Below are 14,863 nucleotides of genomic sequence, written 5' to 3' on the forward strand. Positions count from 1 at the left end.
GGTTGCTAGGTTGCGTTCAGTCCGAGAAAGTCCACACCTCAGGAGGGGAGAAGCCCGTGACATGACCGACCTCGTAGGCAAGAGCAGTCCCTGGGCTCGGGCACACATGAGCGCCCTCCCTTGGTTCAAGGTGGCTAATCTCGGGTTTTCCCCAGGCTGCCCCTGGTGGGAGTTTCTAGCTACCTAGAGTCCATTGTTAGGGTGGTTGCCAAGGGGGTAGAGTTGAGTGGTCCAAGGTCCTCTTAGAAATTCCTTTCCTGGCCTTTGTTCCTATTCCCTCGGGGGGTCCAGCCTGCTCTGGGCCTCCTAATGTGGGTTAATTTTGACCAGACCTTGGGTCCTGTGCCCTCAGGTGGTCTTTTGGTGGCCATGAAGCTTTTGTTGACTTCCTCGGAGTTCCATTGCCATGGCGACGCTTCCCCCATCCACATGTCTGCCTCAGTTCTGTGGGTTAAGAAATGAAGTTAAGCTAAGCGAAATGAGTCAGAAAGAGAGGGATAGACATAGAAAGATTGCATTCATCTGGGGGATATAAAGTAACAAAGTATGAGATTAATACCCAAGAATAGCTGAGATCAGCACCGGGAGGATTACTCCATAACTTAGAGGCCAGCCGGGTATCCTAGAGGAAAGGGCTGTTCAGATAGAGAAGGGAGCACCAAATAAAGGATGTTTGGAGGATCCTCCCAGGAGGGGAGATGCATGTCGAAAGTAGACTATGGACTGAACATGTTTGCCACTCAATGCCTCTTTTGCAGACCACAACACCCAAAAGGAGAGAGAGAACACAGGGGATTGCCCTGCCACAGAGACAGGGGGGATGGGGGGATGGGGGTGGGAGGGATATTATCCATGGTGGTGGAAAATGGGCACTGGTGGAGGGATGGGTATCTGATCATTGTATAATTGAAACCAAAGCACAAAAAATTGTAAATCTACAACTTTAAAAAAAAATAAAATAAAATAAAGGGGAAAAAAAAAAGAAATGAAGTTAATACTGGCTTGTGGTTATCAAACTTAGGCAGCGTCACAGGGAATGAAGGAAATGCCAAAACCTCCTTCGCTCCCCATTGGCGCAATTTTTTTTCTTTCTGGGTCACACCTGGTGATGCACAGGATGTACTCCTGGATCTGCACTCGGGAATCAGTCCTGGCAGTGCTCAGGGGACCATATGGGATGCTGGGAATCGAACCTGGGTCGGCCGCGTGCAAGGCAAACACCCTACCCACTGTGCTATCGCTCTCCAGCCCCCCTTTGGCGCAGTCTTGCTGGGCCCTTTTCCCTGGCAGTTCTCAGCCCATAGAAAAAAGTGTGTGTGTTGCTTGCCTTAGCTTCTGTGTGTAACCCCGGGCCTCTCTCACACACACATACGCACACACGCACACACATGTCCAGTGATCACTGCTGAGTCGCCTCCCGGCTAGTCAGTGTCTGGACGGGGAGGTGGTCAGTGACACACGCAGTGCTCAGGGACGATTTCTGGCTCCTGAATGTGTTTGGGGGTGGGTGTGATGCCAGGGAGGGCGTGAGGGGCAGCTGCCCGCAGTGCAAGTACCTGTCCCCTCTTCCCTCTGGCCCCGAATCTGCAGTTGTTTGTTTGTCTGTTTGGGATTGAGTTTTTGCACAGGAATGACACTTGGTGGGCTCAGGGGGCTGTGCGGGAGGCCGGGATCGTCTTGGACGAGCCCATCGGCAAGAACGACGGCTCGGTGGCAGGTGTGCGCTACTTCCAGTGCGAACCGCTGAAGGGCATCTTCACCCGGCCGTCCAAGCTGAGCAGGAGCTTGCAGGCCAACGATGAGACCAACGGCCTGCAGCCAGCGCCTGCTGCCCGGGCCACACCGCCCCTGTCGACCTCCCCGGCCCCTGCCGCCACCCCGAAGGCGCCCCAGCCCTCCACAAAGGAGGCACCGGCCACCCCTCACATCAGCAACCTGACCAGGACGGCCGTCGAGTCCATCTCCAACCTCTTGGAGGCTGGCTCCCTCAAGAACGGGGAGCAGGAGCTGAAGCTCGGGGACCGGGTGCTGGTGAGTGCCGAGGGCAGCGGTCGCGGGTGGGTGTCCATTCACCTGTCTGATCCATCAGGTTTTGCAGACTCGCGGTTTGGGTGGAAGGACGAGCAGCCGGGACGCCTGGTCCTGCAGTTTCCAGCGTGATGGATGCGTGCGGGGACGCTGCCAGTTTTACCAGTTTAGCCAAAACAGGATGAAGGGTCGTGCCGTGGGGAGGCCGCGTGCTTTGCACGCCTCTGACCCGGGGTTTACGTCTTGGTCCCATGTACAGTCTCCCAAGCACATCCCGTAGTGATCCCTGAGCACCAAGCCAGAAGTAAGCCCTGAGCACTCTGACTGTGACTCAGAAAACAAACCAACGAACAAATTTGGAAATCGGTTCCATTTCTCTGGTTTGTGATGTTTGTGTTTGGGGTGTCACAGGGCTCACCCCGAGCCGCTCCGGGCCATTCCGTGCCCGGCTGTGCGCAAGCCCTGAGCCGTCTCTCCAGACGTGTGTGGTTTGGTGTTTGGGCCACACCTGGCCGTGCTCAGGGCTTCCTCCTGGTGGTGAACTCAGGGATCACTCCTGGTAGGGCTCAGTGGACCATCTGGGGTGTCGGGGATGGACCCTGAGTAGGCCACGGGTCGGGACCCGTCTCCGGAACATTCTCAAGAGTATGTTTTGCTGTCTTGGTTGCTCGATCTTCAGACACAGCACCTGCTCTTGTGTTTCTCTGAGCAGCTACTGGAAGGTGGGGGTGAAGGGGAACCCCCATGAGATGAGTTTCTGGTGGGGGTCACCAGGTCCCTGCACGTGGCATCCTCAGTCCACCCCAAGCCCATTCCTCTGCACAGGTCCCCAAAGCAGAGGCGCTTGGCTGTAGACAACTGTTCTCCCCCAACAGAAGCACTCAATAATGCTTTCAGAACCCGTGGGAAGCGGCCAGGAAAAGTCCCCTCGGGGACGTCTGAGGTGGGCGGCTCTGGACAGACTGGGGGCTGACCCGGAGCCAGTGGCTTCCCGGGGACCACAGGGATGGCCACCGCCAGGCCAGTGTCCGAGCTGTGGAGGACGGAGAGGAGAGCAGTGAGGTGACCCGCCTGCAGGCGCAGGGTGGCCCTCAGAGAGTCCTGGAGGGTCATGGTCAGGGTTCGGGGATGGCCAAAGAGTAACATGGGGAGGGAATTGGAGCTGGAGGAGACTCACGGTTTAAAGACTGGGGGGCTGGAGCAGAGAGGGCGTTTGCCTTGCACTCAGCAAACCTGGGTTCCCCGGTATCCCATAGGGTCCCCCAAGCATCGCAGGAATGATTCCTGAGTGCAGATCCAGGAGTCACCCCTGAGCATCGCCAGGTGTGAGCCAAAGACCCAAAGAAGAAAAAAGACTTTTCTTTTTTAACTTGCATTCACAACCGTCCACACCCGGACACGGGGACACCATGTCGTTGGAACAAGGGAGCGGGGACACCGCCACTGGCTCTGCGGTGAATAACTCTGATCAGTTATTCATTTATTGGTGGTGGTGCTCAGGGCTGAGTCCTGGCCCTGTGCTCAGGGACCACATCCGGGCAGGTGTGTGCAAGGCCAACTCCCTGCCCGCTGTGCTGTTCCATCGCTCCATACCTCAGCTAGAGCACGCCTTTCAAAAAAAAGTTTTTGAGGGTTTTTTGGGGGAACCACAACCAGCATAATGGCTGTTTTCTGAAAGAAGAAGGGGGAAAAAAGAAAACCCAAACACTTTCTTTGGTCTTTTTCCTAATTCAAGGAAGGTTTGCTTGGCACTCCACGGCCTAACGGAGCCGTGGTCAGGAGGCCGTGGCGAGTGGGGGCTGGCCTCGGGGCACTGAGGCGAAGCTCCCATGCAGGGTTGGCGCCCTCCCGGCTCTCCAAAGGGCCTCCTGCCCTTTGCCCCATTCTTCCCTGCGCACAGGAAGTCTAGGTTCTGCGCCAGCTGGCCCCGATGTTTACGGGACTGACCTCCGAGGAGCCCTTCGAAGGCTCTGACATGGCTGTTCCAGACTTAGGCCTGTGGAAGGCGGTCCCCTGCCCCTGGCACTCCCCATCCCTGGCAGTGGACAGGTTGCCCCCATGCTTGTGCTACTTTGGTTCTCTTTGGAGACTCAGGGACCCTCATTGGGGTCACTGGAAATGCCCAGCTCTGACCTCAAGTCCCGTCTGTGCTCGCAAGTAGGCAGGGGTCGCAGAGCGGGACAGTCAGTCGCTCTGGTCAGTCTTATGGTGTCTCAGAGCAGGAGGTCACTCTGTCCGTCCTGTGGCGTCTCAGAGTCCAACCGTGAAGAGCTTCTCCGGGCTGATGTGCGGTGGTTCTCCTGACCTTGGGAGATCACTTCCCTTCTCTCCAGCTGAGCTCTGACAGAATGTTCTGGAGACAGGCTTGCAGCAGTTTTGGGCAGATGATATTTCCAGGAAATGACGTCAGTGTCTTGAGAGAATTGACTGGCTTCCAGCTGTGCTGTTAGAGGAGGCTGTTTCAAGGTCGGGGACGGAATGTTCTGTGCTAAATTCTTCGCCGATGATCAGCTGTGAGACAGGAACTTTGCAGCCTCTTCTCAGCCCAGGGCCGCCACCCCAGCCACCTGTCTCTTGTTCTTTTATTCCTTGTCACACTCACAGTGCCCAGGGCCCACGCCTGGCCACGGAGGCTGTGCCAGGGCCTTTGCAGATGGCACTTCAGGACTCACAGAGACAGTCCTGGGTGACGCTGCTACCCCTCATGCTGCGAGTGACCCCCTAGCATGTGAACCCAGTCCTACCCCAGACCCGAAAAAAGAAAAGTGTGCTCTCGGGCATTATTAGTTGAGGTTCTCTCTCTCTCTCTCTCTCTCTCTCTCTCTCTCTCTCTCTCTCTCTCTCTCTCCTTTCTGTTTTGACTTTTTGGTTTTGGGGTCCCTCAGGCTTTGCACTCAGGAATCAGTCTTGGCGGGCTAGGGGGACCATCTTGGGTGCTTAGGATTGAACCCAGGGTGGCCGCACACAAAGCAAGTGCCCTTCCCCCAGTGCTCCAGCCCTATTTGTCAGCATTCCCGTCAGTGTCCAACGCTGTGATTCTGTTTTGCTCTGCGTCTCAGGGGCCAAGCGTGAAGCCAAGGCATAGTGAAGGAGAACTGGAAAATGGAAGTCCGCTAAGATATGAGAACAGTCATTTTCCTTTAGCTGGTTTCTGGCTTAATTGTTCTCCAGCGGTGGGGTTGCCACGGCTCTGCTCCCACACCCGCGGGGCAGCGACCCCCTCGCCACACCAGGTGACTGGCCTGGGTCAGAGATTCCCGGGGGTATGGTCAGCCAGGCCACCGGTGTCAGCGAGTGGGTGTGAACGCCGCTGCCTTGCATGGACACTGAGCAGGAGCGTCTGCTCACGCTGTAGGGGTTGCGGGGGGAAGTGGCACCTTGACCTTTGGGTTTCTTCCGGAAATCCCTACTCTGAAGCCAGAATGTTCCTTTGTGGGGGTGGGGGCACTGTGCGCAGTCCAGGGTGCCTGACCCGCGTCCCTCCGGCAGGTGGGAGGCGTGAAGGCCGGTGTGGTGCGCTTCCTCGGGGAGATGGACTTCGCCAAGTGGGATTGGTGTGGCGTGGAGCTGGACAAGCCGCTGGGCAAGAACGATGGTGCCGTGGCCAGAACAAGGTGGGTCCTCTTGCCCCCCTCCCAGACAGCATGGGTCAGTGCACGGTGCCGGGGAGGCGCTGAGGGGACTGCAGGTCACTTCACTTGGTTCTTAGGTGGGGCCACTTCCGGTGGCACTCGGGGACCCTGCAGGGATGTGGGGACAGCCTGGGGCTCCCACATGCAGCTGTGCTCGGCCCGCAGGAACCCCCCGGGCCTGCTGTCGCCCTTCAGATGCTGGGGAGGCTGCTTGGAATCGCCCCTGGTTTGCGCGGTGGGGGTGGGCGGCGTGCGAGGGAGTGTGTGTGTTGAATGTTTGAATGTGTGTGCTTCGGAGTGTGGATATGTATGTATGAGGGTGTGTTTATGTGAGCGTGTGAGTGTGGAGCTGTGAGAGTGTTGGTGAGGGCATGAGCATGTGAGTGTTGGTGGGGGTGTAAGCATGTTTGTGAGGAAATGAGAGCGTGTCATTGTTGGTTTGAGAGCGTGCAAGTGTTGGTTGGGGTGTGCGTGTGTGTGACTGTGGGGCTGTGGGAGTGTGGGAGTGTTGGTTGGGGTGTGAGTGTGAGTGTATTTTTGTTGGGGTGTGAGTGTGGGGCTGAGGAAATGTGGGAGTATTTGTTGGGGTGTGGATATGTATGTATGAGGGGTGTGTATATGAGTGTGTGACTGTGGGACTGTGGGAGTGTTGGTTGGGGTGTGAGTGTGAGTGTGTTTTTTAGGGGGTGTGTTTGTGAGTGTGGGACATTGGGAATGTGGGAGTGTTGGTTGGGGTGTGAGTGTGTGTGAGTGTGGGACTGTGGAAATGTGGGAGTGTTTGTTGTGGTGTGTGTGTTTGTTGGGGTGGGAGTGTGAGTGACTGTGGGGCTGTGGACATGTGGGAATGTTTTTTGGGGTGTGAGTGTGTGTTTTTTGGGGTGGGAGTGTGAGAGTTTGGGAGTGTTGGTTGGGGGCTGAGTGTGTACTTGTTGGGGTGTGAGTGTGTGAGAGTGTTGGTTGAGGTGTAAGTGTGAGTGTGTGTTGGTTGGGGTGTGAGTGGGAGTTTTGGTTGGGGGTGTGAGTGTGTGTGTTTGTTGGGTGAGAGTGTTTGTGACTGTGGTGCTGTGGGAGGGTATGATGTTTGTTGGGGAGTGAGTATGTGTGAGTGTGGGGCTGTAGAAATGTGGGAGTCCTTGTTGTGGTGTGTGTGTTTGTTGGGGTGGGAGTGTGAGAGTGTGGGAATGTTGGTTGGGTTGTGAGTGTGTGTGTTTCTTGGGGTGAGTGTGGGAGTGTTTGTTGGGATGTGAGTGTGTGTTGGTTGGGGTGTGAGTGTGTGTTTGTTGGGGTGTGAGTGTGTGGGAGTGTTGGTTGGGGTATGAGTGTGAGTTTGTGTTGGTTGGGGTGTGAGTGTGTGTTTGTTGGGTGAGAGTGTGTGGGGGGGCTGTGTGAGGGTATGATGTTTGTTGGGGAGTGAGTGTGTGTGAGTTTGGTGCTGTGGAAATGTGGGAGTGTTAGTTGGGGTGTGAGTGTGTTTGTTGGGGTGAGTGGGAGTGTGAGAGTGTGGGACTGTTGGTTGGGGTGTGAGAGTGTGGGAGTGTTTGTTGGGGTGTGAGTGTGTGGGAGTGTGGGGCTGTGGGAGCGTGTTAGTCTGTGGGCGTGTGAGACTGTGGGACTCAGTGGACGCCTCGGTCGGCGCCTGTCTCTCTTGCCAAAGGTGTCTTTTGTCCCCCCCTCCTCGTTGTCGCAGGTACTTCCAGTGTCAGCCCAAGCACGGCTTGTTTGCTCCCATTCACAAAGACCAAGATCGGCTTCCCCTCCACGACGCCGGCCAAGGCCAAGGCGGCCCCCATGAGGCGTGTGATGGCCACCACCCCCGCCAGCCTGAAGCGCTGCCCGTGGGCCTCCTCGCTCAGCTCCGTGAGCTCCGTGGCCTCATCCGTGAGCAGCAGGCTCAGCCGCGTGGGACTAGTAAGAAGCTCCCCCCACCCCGCGCGGTGCTCAGGCCCCCACAGACTCCCACGGCCCCAGGGGTGAGAGGCGGAGCAGGACTGGGTGGGCTGAGCAGCTCCGGGGGGGCAGGCGAGTGGCTTCCCAGCCACCACCGGTGACAGGAGCAGGGATGGGCCTTTCCTCGGGTGCTCAGGGCTCAGGCCGCCTTAGGGATGAAGTGGGGGAGCTGAAGGGGCATCGGAGGGTCAGAGCGGGACCCAGAGACTCTGGGGAACGCTTGGCGCTTGGCATTGCTTGTTTGCTCTCTCTGTCCTCCCTGCTCCCTCCTGTCCCTCTGCACCCCTGTCGACATGCAGAGGAGCCTCGACTTCTGTCCATTGCGGGGCCGCAAGTCAAAGCTGGGGCCTCGTGGCTTCTCCCCTCACGTCTCTCTGAGTCCTAAACACTAAAGTGTGTCTGAATATGCAAGGGTGTCCTGAGATATTGTCCACAGGGAAACGGGCCCACGATGGAGATGTGTCCCGGGGGGCTGGCTTTGCTGGGGGCTGCGCTTCCTGCCGCCCCCTCTGCTCCGTGCATTGACCCTCGATACGGAAGAGGAGGGAGTGTGTGTGCAACGGAAGATACAAAACAGATGACATGGGAACGGGAGCCAGGAGGCCACGCGCCGTGGGCACAGGCCTGGGGCCAGTCCTGTCTTGCTCGACCACCACCAGGTTTCCCTGCCCTGCCTCCACCCTCACGTCCGACTCCTCCTTCCCCTCGACTCGCCATTCAGGAGGGGAGCAGACTCAGAAGCCCCTCTCCTTCCCTCGCGAGCCAGCCCATTTGTGGAATTTGGTTTTGTTTTTCTGCTTGACTGTGGGCCACACCCTGCAGTGCTTCAAGGGGCCGTTTGCAGTGCTGGGGTTGAGCCGGGGCCTCCCACATCCGAGAAAAAGACCAACACCTGAGCCGTATCTCCAGCCTCCCCCCGCTGTCTTGTTTTGTTCTGTTCTGGGGTCACACCTGGCAGAGCCCAGGGCTTTCTCTCGCTTCTGTGCTCGGGATTATTCCTGGCGGGCCTCCGGAATTGAGCCTGGGCAGCGCTGGGGCTTCGCTCTCCAGCCCTTTGGCCCCTGCCTTGCATATCTTTATGCAGGGTGGAGCTCACTCCTACACTGGACATCACCATTAGCACATATGACAGGAATATAGAATGATTCTGTGTGACTTCATGGAAGTATACCTCGACAATGTAATTCCATACGTGCACACACAAGCGTTCACACACACACAGCGACTCATACATGTACACGTAGTGCATACCGTATATACACAGGCTTATGGGTGTATACACACAGGCACGTACCTGCATAGACACAATGCGCGAGTGCACACAGGTGTGTGTAGACATGCCCAGAGGAACGTACATGCATGCATACATACATGCACACAGGTCCGTGCGTGCCCTGTGGGAGCCTCCCGGTTCGCTTGTTGGCTGAGTTGCTCTCTGAGGTACCAGGCTCCCACAGAGGGTCTGGCCTTGCTGGCATGGAGCCTGGGGCCTCACACACCACGCACAGGGCAGAGGCTTTGGCATCAACATCCTGAGTTCAGTTCGTGGCCCCCACCTTGCCCAGCCCCTCAGCGCCCGCCTCCCCCCATGCCAGGGGTGCTGCTTTCTCCCTGCTCCGGCGCCTGAACTCGCAGTCTCGTTCGTCTCCACGGTTGGCTGAAAGAAGCCGTTCGTTCCCGGGCTGGTTTCCTCAGGGAGCTGCCTCAGGCCCAGGAAGCGCGTGTGTCCGGCCTGCCCCACCGCTCAGGCCAGGAGGCTCAGGGAACACCACCGCCCGCCTTTCCTAGTTTTTATTTTTGTTCTTTGGTTTTGGGGCTCACCTGGCAGTGCTCAGGGACTCCAGGCGTGGTGCTTGGGGGCTGCTCCCGGTGGAGGGGGTTTGAGCCCAGGTCTTGGTGGAGACCCCCAAAGCTGTCAAGCTCTTCCCAGCCACCCCTTGAAATCAGAGTTGACTGCAGCACTGCACATGGCTGGGCCCGAGAGCTCGTGTGCTCCTAGAAATTTTATTTATTTATTATTTGGTTTTGGGGCCACACTCAGGGGTGCTCAGGGCTTATTCCTGGCTCTCTGCAGGGGGGGGGTGTCACTCCTGACGTTGCTGGATCTTGAACCTCTGCAAGCACCTTCCCCCATCCCCCTCGCCCCACAATAGACTCTTTGGCCCTGGGGAGAGCATTTAGTAAGTAAAGTAAGTAAAGGCCCTCCCGTTGATCGTCGATTTGCTCGAGTGGGCCCAGTAATGTCTCCATTGGAAACTTTATTGTTACTGTGTCTGTCATATCGAATACTCTCGGTAGCTTGCCGGGCTTTTAAACTGACCAATATACTTTAAGTGTATTGGGAAGTCACGGCCAGATCCTTACGCAGAGGCAAAGATGAGCCCGCTCCCCGGACAGAACCAGGTAGCTCGAGAGCTCCCAGCAGGCAAAGCAGCAGTGGACAGCCTGGGCCCTGCTGGGCCCGTCAGTCAGCAGGCAATTGGCAGCAGCTCAGATGATGCAGGGAAGCGGCAAGAGCAGGGCGATGGGTCAGGCGTGGCCGGGCAGAAGGAGCGGACGTCCTCGGCCACCCCCGCCTCAGCCCCTGCCACCTTGTGCCCGAAGAATGAAGACCAGGTCCCACCTTGTCCCCTCCTGCAGGGGCCGTTGTGCCGAGCGGGATCTGGGTCTGCAGAGCGACCATGAGCGACCACGAGCCCAGGACAGAACGGACAGGACCCCCGGTCCCCGCGGCCCTCCAGCCCACTCCCCTCCCCTCCTCACTGTCTTTGCCTCTTCTCTCCTTCCCTTTGTGCTTGGTCTTCCCCTGAGCTGCCCTTGCTGTCCTGCTCGCTGGGCGTGAGCCCTCACACATGCTTACCCACCACTTGTTCCTTTTTTTCCTGGATTTTGGGCCACCCCCCAGCAATGCTCAGGACTTACTCCGGGTTCTGCACTCAGGACTCACTCCTGGTGGGCTCGGGACCCTATGGGGTGGGTACCTGGGATCCAGCTCGGGTCAGCGACCTGCAAGGCCAGTGCCTTCCCCGCAACTTTACCATTCTAGCCTCTCATCCCCCACTTTCGAAGGCAGATGGCACAGGGGTCTTTTATGGGGTCACACCTAGTGACCCTCAGGGGCACGGGGCCATTCCCAGAAACAAGAGTCTCTGGTTAGTGCTATTCAGGCCTGGGGCGGGTGCTGGGGAGAGTGAGGTGAGCTGGAAGGAAGAGGAAGAGAGAAGGGCCAGGCTGCCCTGGGAGACCCTGATGGATGGACGTTCAAGGCTGAAGATGCTGGAGCCGGCCTCAAGCTCATGCCAAGGGCTCAGCCTTAAGGAAGCTCAAGCCAGAGCAGGCTGTGGAGGGGGCTGCCTCCAGCTCTCCAGAAGAGTCTCTGGATTCCCACGAAGCCCATCAGTGGAGCTCAGGTCCTGTCCAAGGATCTTCGGGAAGGTTTCAAGACGCTTCTGCTAAGAGTCGCTGGCCCATATGCACGGATGCAGCGCTGCTCCATCTGCTTTGCTGAGGATAGCCATGTGCATGCCCGCATCCGCCACCCCCACCCCCTTCACGTCTCTTTTTCCTTTGCAGTTGCCAGAAACCTCCTCTCGCTATGCCTGCAAGATCTCCAGCACCACCGCCCTCCAAGAGGCACTGAAGGAGAAGCAGCAGCACATTCAGCAGCTGCTGGCCCAGCGGGACCTGGAGAGGGTGGAGGTGGCCAAGGCCACGAGCCATGTGGGGGTGATAGAGCAGGAGCTGGCCCTGGCCGGGACGGGCACGACCAGGTGACGTCTGTGCAGATGACAGTGCCGGGGCCAAGAGACGCTTGTGGCAAATGCTGGGTGCGACCTTGGTGCAGGCAGTGCAGGGAGAGGCCGTGGGTCCCCGTCTGCCGTCGTTGCGGTGGCATCCGGCACGTGGTTTGATCACATGCCCCTTATCCTCACCCCGTGGGGGTTCCGGGAGCGCCAAGTTGTCCCTGCTGGTGCTTTCGTGGTTTGGTTCCCTTCCGGCCTTCCAGAAACGCTGCAGCTTAGGTGGGAGACGCATTCAGTGTGCCGTGGTGGCAGGTGGCGGTGCCAGCCCACAGAGGGCTGTCGGGGGCGGGTGAGGACACTCACGCGCAGTTGCCTCCACAGCACGTCCTGGAGCTAGGGGCCAAGATGGACAAGCAGAAGGGCAATGCTGGAAGCGAGCGACCGGGAGAAGGTGGAGCTGCTGAACCAGCTGGAGGAGGAGAAGAGGTGAGGCCGTGCCCCAAGCTGGGGAACTGCCTCGGGCGGGGCGCGCCCGGCCTTCCAGGGCTGTGAGGACCAGAAACCACCAGGTGCCCAGTCTCGAGCGTGGCCTCACTGGGGGGAATGGGGGAAGCTCACTGGAGCCCAGGCACCCCCGGCCCTCACTGCTGTGTCCACGTGGCCTGGTGTTCCGGAGGCCTGTGCTGGGTGACTGGGAACTGTCGTATCCCAGTGGGGCCCTGTGGGAGTCCCTGGGGTTAAGTCCTGGGCGGGAGGAAACCCGCAGCACCCATGGGGCACGGCAGCAGACAGGCAGGGCTCAGGTCAGGCTGCAGACAGATGGACGCGGGCCTCAGGCCTGGCTGCAGAGAGACGGACACGGGGTGCCCGCCAAGACCGCCTTCTCAGATGGTCTTCCGGCAGTGTGGTGTCCAGGGGCACTGCCAGTGCCCGGCTCAGCTCCTCAGCTGCACATGCCGAACACTCCACGTCCCCTGGGAGCCCCTCCTGCCCCCCCCAGCCCCGAGTTGTTTGCTGCTTCTCCCCCAGGGGCTCCGTTGTTGTCCCAATGTGGGGACAGGAGCTGGCTGACAGGAACTAGTATGCGCCCCGGGTCAGTCTTTAACCACCTCTGTTAGCTGCGAGGCAGAAAAGGCTGATATGACACTGCGCCCGATGTTGGCTCGAAAGAGCTTCCTCCTGTAGCCTGCGGGTCCCACCCAGTGCTCGCAGCCGAGGGGACTCACCGACTTTCTTTTTTTTCTTTTTGGGTCAACCCAGCGATGCTCTGGGGTTACTCCTGCCTCTGCACTCAGGAATTACTCCTGGCATTGCCCAAGGGACCATAATGGGATGCTGGGAATTGAACCCGAGTCGGCCACGTGCAAGACAAACGCCCTGCCCGCTGTACTCTCGCTCTGGTCCTCGCTGACTCTCTCAGCCCTCCTGTGTGTGGAGCCGGGGGCTGGGTCGGGCGCGCATCTACAGGATGGTGGCCCTCATGGGGGGCAGCAGTGACGCCCCTCACAACTCTCCCTCTCCCCCACAGGAAAGTGGAGGACCTCCAGTTCCGAGTCGAAGAGGAGTCCATCACTAAAGGCAACCTGGAGGTAAAGCCCGGGCAGGTCCCAGAGGCTTGCAGGGTGCAGGCAAGGATGCGAGGTGGCCTGGCCGACCCCACCGGGACCACTTCTGCTGGAGACTCCGAATCAGACAGGGATACCTAGGATCATGCACCTGGCAGGGCCCGGCTGAGGCACCTCTGCTCCTTGGGGCTGGAGGCTGCTGTTGATGAGCGTTTTTCTCTCGTTCTGACAGTTGGGTCTACGAGTTTGCCTCAGCTTTGATTTTCAGCCAAGCAGCACAAATCAAATCCTTTAGAACCCCAGTTTTTTGAAGGTATTCCTTAAAACAAGAAGAAGCAAACCGTTAGTTTGCAAAAGAAAAATTTCTGTTTCTGCTTCTTTTCCTTCCTGTTTTAAGTTCATGGAAATTTTGTTTTCCCACCAGAAGGAGGTGAAGGCCCTGCAGGCGGCCTCCGAGAAGCTCGCCAAGGAGAGCGAGTGGCTGAGGACCAAGCTGGACCATGCCAACAAGGAGAACGCGGGCGTGATCGGCCTGTGGAAGTCCAAGCTGGAGACGGCCATCGCCCCGCACCAACAGGCCATGGGCGAGCTGAAGGCGGCCATGAGCCGGGGCATGGGCGCCGAGGCGGCCGAGCTGACCGAGCTCAAGATGCAGATGGAGAGGCTACAGTTCGAGTCCCAGCAGGAGGTAGAGAGCCTGAAGGCCCAGCTGGCGGCTGAGCGTGCAGCACACGCCATTGAGCTGTAGACGCTCAGGTCGCGGCTGGTCAGGATGGCCCAGGAGCAGAAGAACAGCCTGGAGGCCGCGTGGGCCAAGCTCGACCAGACCGAGGACCAGCACCTAGTGGAGATGGAGGACGCCCTGAACAAGCTGCAGGAGGCGGAGATGAAGGTAAAGCACCTGGAGGGGTTGCGGGCCATGTGTAATCAGCAAGCCCAGGCCCTGGCCAACGCCACGGCGCAACTGGAAGCCACCCAGCAGAAGCTCTTGCAGTTCGATGGGCTCTGGAAGACCAGTTCCGAAGGTAAATTGGAAATGGAGAAGCTCAGGCAGCAACTCCAGGTGACTGAGCGGCAGATTCAGGAGTTAGAGAATGCAAAGCTGGCCGAGAGCGGCAGGTTGGTACCCGGGCGCCCTCGCCCACTTCCACGCTCGCTCCCTGCATGCTGTGTGTCAGTGTACTTGCCGCCGTGTTCTGGCTTGGTGCTGACAGGTCTCCCGGTCACGTCCCGTGCGGTTCCCTCTGATGGGACTGAGAACGTGTCGGCATGATTCTGGGGCGGTCATTGGTCCCCAGCACCCGGATGCCGTGCTAGTCTAGGCCCTGGCTAATCGGGCCCGTCTGGGGTCTTTCTGAAACAGAGAACTCTTCACAAGGCCAGTGAGAAAACAAGATAGGAGCCCCCAAAGCAAACCTCGGCCCCCCCGCCTTGGGCCCCCTGCATACTCGCCGACTCCGCCCAGACCCTTGGGCTCGAGGCTGGCTGCAGGGGTCTTTCCCTGACCTTGCTGACCACCTGCTCGTGTGACTGGCTTTGCCGTCCTCTCCCCGAGGTGCCTCAGTTTGCAGCTGGTGCTCAATGCCTCTGAACCTCTGAGCTCCCTCAAGGCTGGTGACGTGGCCCATCTTGGTATTTCTCATTGCCGACCCCTCCCTGCCTGCAGCACAAGCCCCAGCCCAGCCCTGCAGAGATTTCATCCCTTTCAGCCTCTAAGGGGTGCTTGAGCCAAATCCGCCTTCCAGCATGGCCTCCTGCTGGCCACGGGCATGGACTCTCATGGTAGCCCTGACCCTGGGGAAGGACAAGACAGTGAGATCTGGGCCAAGCCGAGGAAGCTGCAGTTCTCACCAAGGAGCCCCGAGAAATGCCCTTTTCCTCCTATAGGATTGTGGTGGCAGAGACGCACCTTCCCAGCCGCCCCCCACCCACCCCCCTGGCGCTGTGC

At 58.6% G+C, this 14,863-nt stretch overlaps 1 pseudogene; it reads left to right on the forward strand.

The window, feature by feature from the left end:
* The first annotated feature begins 5,559 nt into the window (after positions 1 to 5,559).
* Positions 5,560 to 14,863, forward strand: part of LOC130023741 (CAP-Gly domain-containing linker protein 1-like) — a 54,659-nt pseudogene continuing 45,355 nt past the window's right edge.

Source organism: Sorex fumeus, unplaced genomic scaffold (genome assembly GCF_029834395.1).
Source record: "Sorex fumeus unplaced genomic scaffold, SorFum_2.1 ptg000024l, whole genome shotgun sequence".
Taxonomy (NCBI): domain Eukaryota; kingdom Metazoa; phylum Chordata; class Mammalia; order Eulipotyphla; family Soricidae; genus Sorex; species Sorex fumeus.